The 8,034-nt window shown below is 45.9% G+C and overlaps 1 long non-coding RNA gene across 1 annotated transcript; it reads right to left on the bottom strand.

Annotated features, from left to right (window-relative positions):
- Window positions 1-6,366: 6,366 nt before the first annotated feature.
- Window positions 6,367-7,816, bottom strand: LOC125528414. Its single transcript, XR_007292394.1, has 3 exons — window positions 7,188-7,816; window positions 6,923-6,986; window positions 6,367-6,823 (listed from the first exon to the last, which is right to left on the bottom strand). It is a non-coding gene; the product is annotated as an uncharacterized LOC125528414 (long non-coding RNA).
- Between the last annotated feature and the right edge of the window lie 218 nt (window positions 7,817-8,034).

Below are 8,034 nucleotides of genomic sequence, written 5' to 3'. Positions count from 1 at the left end.
GATCATAAGAGTCTCAAGTACATCTTCACTCAGCCCAACCTCAACCTCAGGCAGACTCGTTGGGTCAAAATGATTCAAGAGTATAATTCGAGTATTGAATATACTCCGGGCAAGGCCAATGTCATTGCTGACGCTTTGAGCGGGAAGGCTTACTGCAACAGTTTGATTCTTAAGCCCTTCCAACCGGATCTTTGTGAAGCTTTCCGCAAACTTAATCTCCAAGTTGTTCCTCAAGAATTCCTTGCCAACCTCCAAGTCTCTCCTACTTTGGAAGATCAGATTCATGAGGCTCAACTTCTTGATGCTATGGTGAAGAAGGTGAAGATTGGGATTGCCTAGAGCCAACCCAAGTATAAGTGCTATCGCCTTGATGATAAAGATACTCTATTCTTCGAGGATCGCATTGTTGTTCCTAAGGGTGACCTTCGTAAAGCCATTATGAACGAGGCTCATAATTCAATCCTTTCTATTCATCCTGGAAGTACAAAGATGTACCATGACCTCAAGCAGTCGTATTGGTGGACTCGAATGAAGTGCGAGATTGCTCAGTTCGTGAATGAATGTGATGTCTGCAGAAGAGTGAAAGCAGAACACCAACAGCCAGCTGGTCTCCTCCAACCTCTAGCCATTCCAGAATGGAAATTTGACCATATTGAGATGGACTTCGTGACTGGATTTCCCAAGTCCAAGCGTGGCAATGATGCTATCTTCGTTGTCATCGACAAACTCACTAAAGTGGCTCATTTTCTTCCTATCAAAGAATCTATCACAGCAGCTCAGTTGGCAGAGCTATATACCTCCAGGATTGTCTCCTTGCACGGCATTCTGCAGTTGATATCTTCAGATCGTGGAAGCATCTTCACTTCTAAGTTTTGGGATTCCTTCCAGAAGGCTATGGGCACCAGCATTCGCTTCAGCATAACCTTTCATCCTCAAACTAGTGGACAAGTCGAGCGAGTAAATCAAATTCTTGAAGATATGCTCAGGGCTTGTGTCATTTCTTTCGGCATGAAGTGGGAAGATTGTCTTCCATATGCCGAGTTCTCCTACAATAACAGCTTCCAAGTGAGTTTGGGCAAGGCCCCATTCGAGATTCTATATGGCAGAAAGTGGCGTACTCCTCTTAATTGGTCAGAGACCGGTGAACGCCAACTTCTTGGAAATGACTTGATCACAGAGGCTGAAGAAATGTGCAAAGTCATTCATGAAAATCTCAAAGCCGCGCAATCGCGCCAGAAAAGTTACTATGATAGCAAGCATCGTGACTTGGCTTTCGAGATCGGAGACCATGTCTACCTCCGCGTATCTCCAATGAAAGGTACTCGTCGCTTCGGTATCAAAGGGAAGCTTGCCCCTAGATACGTGGGTCCTGTCAAGATCATTGGCAAAAGAGGCGATCTCGTCTATCAGCTTGAGCTTCCATCCAACTTTACAAATGTGCACGACGTGTTTCACGTGTCTCAGCTTCGCAAGTGTTTCAAGACTCCTGACCGCACCATCAACTTTGAAGAGATTGATCTCCAAGAAGACCTATCTTATCATGAGCATCCCGTTGCTATTCTTGAAGAAACTGAGCGCAAGACTCGCAACAAGTCTATCAAATTCCTGAAAGTGAAGTGGTCACATCATTCCGACCGTGAAGCCACCTGGGAACGCGAGGACCACCTCCGTTTCGAATACCCGGAGTTTTTCTAGTCCTAGATCTCGGGACGAGATTGTTTCGTAGTGGTGGAGTGTGTAACGCCCCGGATGTAATTTACCATATCTGTATTCCAACTCTTGCCATTTTTGGCACTAAGTTATGATTTCCCTCGTGGTTGGGTTTTGTCTTCGTTTTGCATTTTGTCCATGTCATGCATCTCATATCATGTCATCATGTGCATCGCATTTGCATACGTGTTCGTCTCATGCATCCGAGCAATTTCCCCGTTGTCCGTTTTGCATTCCGGCACTCCTACGTCCCCCGACGTCCCCTTTTGCCTCTTTTCGTGTGCGGGTGTTAAACATTCTCGGATTGGTCCGAGATTTGCCAAGCGGCCTGGGTATACCACTGGTAGACTGCTTGTCAAGTTTCGTGCCATTTGGAGTTCGTTCGATACTCCAACGGTTAACCGAGGAACCGTAAAGGCCTTGTGTGTGTTGCAGCCCAACACCCCTCCAAAGTGGCCCAATAACCCATCCAAACCCCCTCCATCCTCTCGGTTGTTTGATCACGATCGCGTGGCCGAAAACCGCACTCCATTTGGAGTCTCCTAGCTCCCTCTACCTATAAATTAGTCTTCCCTGTCCAAATCTGAGGCAAATCCAACCCTAACCCTAAAATTTTCCCCTCCGCGCCGCCGAACACGTCTGGGCGACTCCGGACGAATCACGCCGCCGCCCGCGGCCTACCAGGGGCCGACACGTGGCGCCTCCGCGCCCACATCGCCGAAGCCCGCCGGGCCCAGCCGCGGCCCCCGCGGCCCGCTACCCCGCCGCTCCGCGCCCCGGCGAGCCCGCGCCACCCCGCCGCCAGCGCCTCGCCCGAGCGCCCGCCGGACCCCGCCCCACGCGCCGCCCGTCCTCATCGCCACCGGCTGCCGCCGCCCTCCGCCCCGAGCACCCGGCCTCGCCCCGCGCCCGCCGGCGACCTCCTCCGCCTCCCCGTGCCGTGATCCGGCCAGATCCGGCGAGATCCGGCCCGGATCCGCCATCTCCGACGAGCCCCACCTCCTTCCCCGCCATCTCCGGCGAGCCTCGGTTCCCGTGCCCCGTTAAATTTTTCCCCGAGGTTGAATTTCTCTAAGTCCCGAAACTTTTGCACTATGTTGCTCTGTTCATCATGCCATATCTCATCATCCGTAGCTCCGTTTTGCGCGTGTGATATATCAAAATGTTCGTTAGGATGTGCTCTTCATTTCATTCCATTGCACCATGCTTGTTTGAGTCCATCTTGATGCCTAAAATGCTGTTGCAAGAGTGCTATGTAATGTTAGTTTCTGTTTCTTAACAGATTATGGACATTTGTCATTTTTGCCAAGATTATTGTGTGCCTCCTATGAACTTGAGCCCTACATGTGTTTTGGGATATGCCATGCCATCTTTACAGGGGTGTATGCCATGTATTTTTGTGATCAATGTCGTGACTAGCACAAGTATGCAAAGTAGCTCTCGTGATGTTGCTGATTTCAGGGACTTAGAATTCTTCTAAGTCATTTCCCTGAGGTTATTTTTATGCCATGTATTCATGTTGCTACAGAATGATCCATGCCTCTTTTGATCATGTTCAGTAAGGATGATTTTGAGATATTGTTATGTTCTATCCATCCATGTCTTTGTTTGCATTTATGGAGTACCCTAGCATGACTCAATCTCGCTCTACTTTTGCTATAAAATATTCCTGGCAGATTGTTTGCGTGTTAATCAATTTTGCCAAGGTTGTTGTAGTTGATCCATGCATGCTATGAGGTTGTTCTTGCCATGTTTAGCTTCTTGATCATGTATTTTTGTTGGGTGTATGCTTAGTTTGTCATGAAATGCCTTGTGGTGAGTGCATCGAGCTCGCAAACATGCCTACGTAACTCTATTTTGCCATGTCCAGTTTTCTGCTAAGTCTGAAACTGTTAACGAAACTTGCTATGTTTACATGGGTGCCATCATGTCTTCTGATCCTTTTTGGCTTATGGTCGGCAAGGGACTTTTGTTATATGCTTTGAGTAGTGTCATGCCATGCCTTGCTTTGCCATGATATGTTCATGTAGCATGTTGTTATCTTGCTCTAAACATTGCTTCTTGATGTTAATTCCTGGCATGTTAGTATTTTCACTAAGTCTGTGATGCTGTTATCTTTTGCACTTTTGACATGCTTGTTTGAACCTGCTATTCTGTGATTTAGCCGTAGCTCAGTGTTCATCTTTTGTCAAGCATCTTGAGTGGATCACTGCCATGTGCTTTGTTGTTATGTTAGAGTGCAGTAACTTAGTTTCTTGTTGCATTCTAGATGGCTCGTGCTGTTAATCGCAGAATAGTTCCATTATTGTTTTGCTTGCCATTTGCAAACCGTGCATCCGATTCCGGTGATCCTTATATTGATTTCGACCGAAATCAACTCATCTTTCCAGCGGCGCTCTTGGTTTGCCAAGTTGAGGCCTAGTTCAATATTTTCCTTCCGGAGCATGCATATGCATTGCATATCACATCCCGCATATCATGCCATGTTTTGCATCATGTTGCTTACGCATTGCACCGTGGTTGATTGTGTTTTTATTTGCTTGTGTTCTTGCCTTGGGTAGAGCCGGGAGATGAGTACGTGATCGAGAACCCGTTGAGTACGCTTACGAGGATCAAGCTTACGTTAACTCGGAGAACTTTGCAGGCAAGATGACTATACCCTCGAAATCACTTCTATCTCTGCTTGCTAGTTGCTCGCTCTATTGCTACGCCTATGCCTCGATACCTACCACATGCTCTATCTTGCCTCCCATATTGCCATGTCAAACCTCTAACCCACCTTGTCCTAGCAAACCGTTGTTTGGCTATGTTACCGCTTTGCTCAGCCCCTCTTATAGCATTGCTACTTGCAGGTGAAGATTGGAGTTTGTTCCTTGTTGGAACATGTTTATTGTTGATATTTCACAATATCTCTTATTTAATTAATGTATCTATATACTTGGTAAAGGATGGAAGGCTCGGCCTTATGCCTGGTGTTTTGTTCCACTCTTGCCGCCCTAGTTTCCGTCATACCGGTGTTATGTTCCTTGATTTTGCGTCCCTTACGCGGTTGGGTTATAATGGGAACCCCTTGACAGTTCGCCTTGAATAAAACTCCTCCAGCAAGGCCCAACCTTGGTTTTACCATTTGCCACCTAAACCTTTTTCCCTTGGGTTCCGCGGACTCAAGGGTCATCTTTATTTTAACCCCCCCGGGGCAGTGCTCCTCTGAGTGTTGGTCCGAACTGAGCTGCCTGCGGGGCCACCTCGGGGAAACTTGAGGGTTGGTTTTACTCGTAGCTAGTCTCATCCGGTGTTGCCCTGAGAACGAGATACGTGCGACTCCTATCGGGATTTGTCGACACATCGGGTGGCTTTGCTGGTCTTATTTTACCATTATCGAGATGTCTTGTAACCGGGATTCCGAGTCTGATCGGGTCGTCCTGAGAGAAGGAATATCCTTCGTTGACCGTGAGAGCTTGTGATGGCTAAGTTGGGACACCCCTGCAGGGTTTTGAATTTTCGAAACCGTGCCCGCGGTTATGGGCAGATGGGAATTTGTTAATGTTCGATTGTAGAAAACTTGACACTTGACTTAATTAAAATACATTAACAGCGTGTGTAGCCGTGATGGTCTCTTTTCGGCGGAGTCCGGGAGGAGAACACGGTCTCGTGTTATGCTTGAACGTAAGTAGTTCTAGGATCACGTCTTGATCTGTGTAGCTTCTCGACCGTGCTTTGCCTTCTCTTCTCGCTCTCTTTTGCGTAAGTTAGTCACCATATATGCTAGTGCTTGCTGCAGCTCCACCTCACATACCTTTTTCTACCCATAAGTTTAAATAGTCTTGATCGCGAGGGTGTGAGATTGCTGAGTCCCCATGACTCAGAGATTACTTTCAAACCAGATGCAGGGGTCGATGATGCCATTCCAGGAGATGCGACTGAACTCAAGTGGGAGTTCGACGAGGACTCAGGACGTTACTACGTTTCCTTTCCAGACGATTAATAGTGGAGCCTAGTTGGGGCGATCGGGGATCTTATGCATTTGGGGTTGTCTTTATTTTGGTTTCGAAGCTGGACCTTGATTGTATCTGGATGATATAATGCTATATTTATGTATTGTGTGAAGTGACGATTGTAAGTCAACTATGTACCTCTTTTTTATTCAGTACATGGGATGTGTAAAGATTACCCCTCTTGCGACATGCCTACAATGCGGTTATGCCTCTAAGTCGTGCTCCGACACGTGGGAGATATAGCCGCATCGTGGGTGTTACATATGCCTATGCTTTCAATATGTGATGTAAAATTCGAAACAATGTGTTTTTTTAATTTAACATGAAAATATACAATGATAGATATATGTGAGCTTAAAAACGTATTACTAACCTTTCTTAAAAAACACGCAACATGTTTTTCTATAGTTTCTTCCGTGTCAACAATACTGAAGGTGGGAAAAAATTCTAATAAGTATACTTGAAAAAATATAAATGTATTTGTTTTCAACGTGCTCTGCACATGCACAGTTACCGACGTTGAGATGGGAGGGAGTCCAAAAACAAGAGAGCAAGAGACGGAATCAAGGCCAGTGTTTAAGGGAGCATTCCAATAATACACCTTCTGAACTGCATTGTCTGCAGATGTTTTTTCAACATCAGATTATCAGCTTTTCCATCCTTCAGTTCCATGCTGCAATGCAGTTATTTTGCATATTTTATATAAAATACCAGGATGGCAAGAAAATCTAACATTACTTTTATCAAATACACATTTCAAGTATCCTTGCTTCAACACAACGGACTCCAGTTCTCTTTCTCTGATAAAACTTACTTGCATTCCCTAGTACTTATCCAGAGTTTTGAGTTGCAGGAGCAGCCATATGTAACAATAATCAGCTATTTTATACTTCTCCGTCTTAAAATTCTTGTCTTAAATTTGTCTAGATACGAATGTATCTAACACTAAAACATAACTTCTTTTTGAGCGGTACTAAAACATAACTAGATATATCTGTATTTAGACAAATTTAAAACATGAATTTTGGGACGGAGGGATTACCTTGGCACATCCTGGACAGCTAGTTACGATGAAGTCTACCTTTATTTATTTTCTTGAAATCACAGCTCAAATATTTCTGCAGAATTTGGAGCACACAAATACATGACATGACAACACACCTGCAAATAATTTAAAGAGCAAAGATGTGTGGATGAAAACGATATACAATGTTCACCTTGATTTTGCTGAGCAGACTGCTTCATTTACGCCAGCCTTCCTTCCCATTTTTATTGCTCCCACTGCATACAAAGAGTGGAAAAGGACAGTATGATCAAGTCGACTTTAACATCTTGGTCTTTTTTCTGCCTAACTATTGGCATTTATACATCACTAGAGTTGACTCCACTTTCCCCCAAACAATCCTGCTCTGTTCTTTCTAATCAAGTCAACTTCCAATCAATTTACTAATCTAGGTTTTCGTATTAGTACAGTATTGCTACCTTTTGGCTGCAACTATTCAAGGATTACTCCTGCTGCTCGATGCGGCAGTAAGCTGGCCTGCAAGCTGAGGCGAGCGGCAGCCCTGGACGCAAGCGCGTTGAAGCGCTGTGCCGCCACCTCATCCTCTCGCGGGCCTCAGATGGTTAGGTGCTCCCTCCCGCTGCCCGGCAAGAAGAGCATGAATCCGGCCGGATCTAAGCCGGCTGCAAGCCTGCAACGGTTCAGCCCAGATCCATGGGTCCTTCCCGCCTTCCCGGTGAAAGAGAGGAGCGGGAGAACGCGTCGGCGGCTTGGAGCGGGAGGGACGGCAGGAAGGCACTTACGGCAACTCTAATCCATCCCCAGAAAATCTCAAGGTCCCAGGATAGCTGCCGTTTTCAACTGAAGCTGGACAGATAGCCTCCCTTCGGATTGACAATTTAAACGGAATCCCGCCTCCGGGAGATAAAGATTAAGAATGCAACTGATGCATCTGTGAAGTACATAAAAGAAACAATTTTGACGTCGGCTTGGTATATTTGGTGGAGAAGAAGACAGACGGTTCATGCAGAAAGTTTGCAGTCCTTGTCACATGCAGCGCTATCAATTCAAGTTTTAGTGTCAAATTTTGTTAAAGCATCAGGTAAAGAGTCCCAACCAAAGTTGAGTATCTGAAGAGGGCGACCACTGAATTTATCTCTGTAAATGTTGATGCAAAGTTTGATATTGACTTGGGCTCTAGAGCTACTGGCGTGGTGATTAGAGATGATAAGGGAAGATTTCTAGCAGCAGGCTCCCAGATCATTCCCTTCGCGATAGATGCGGCAACTACTGAAGCACAATCAGTTTGGGACGGAATTCATCTTG

The sequence above is a fragment of the Triticum urartu genome, chromosome 1 (assembly GCF_003073215.2).
Source record: "Triticum urartu cultivar G1812 chromosome 1, Tu2.1, whole genome shotgun sequence".
Lineage (NCBI taxonomy): Eukaryota > Viridiplantae > Streptophyta > Magnoliopsida > Poales > Poaceae > Triticum > Triticum urartu.
Note: the sequence above shows the minus strand (reverse complement) of the source record. Positions and strands in the feature narration are given on the sequence as shown.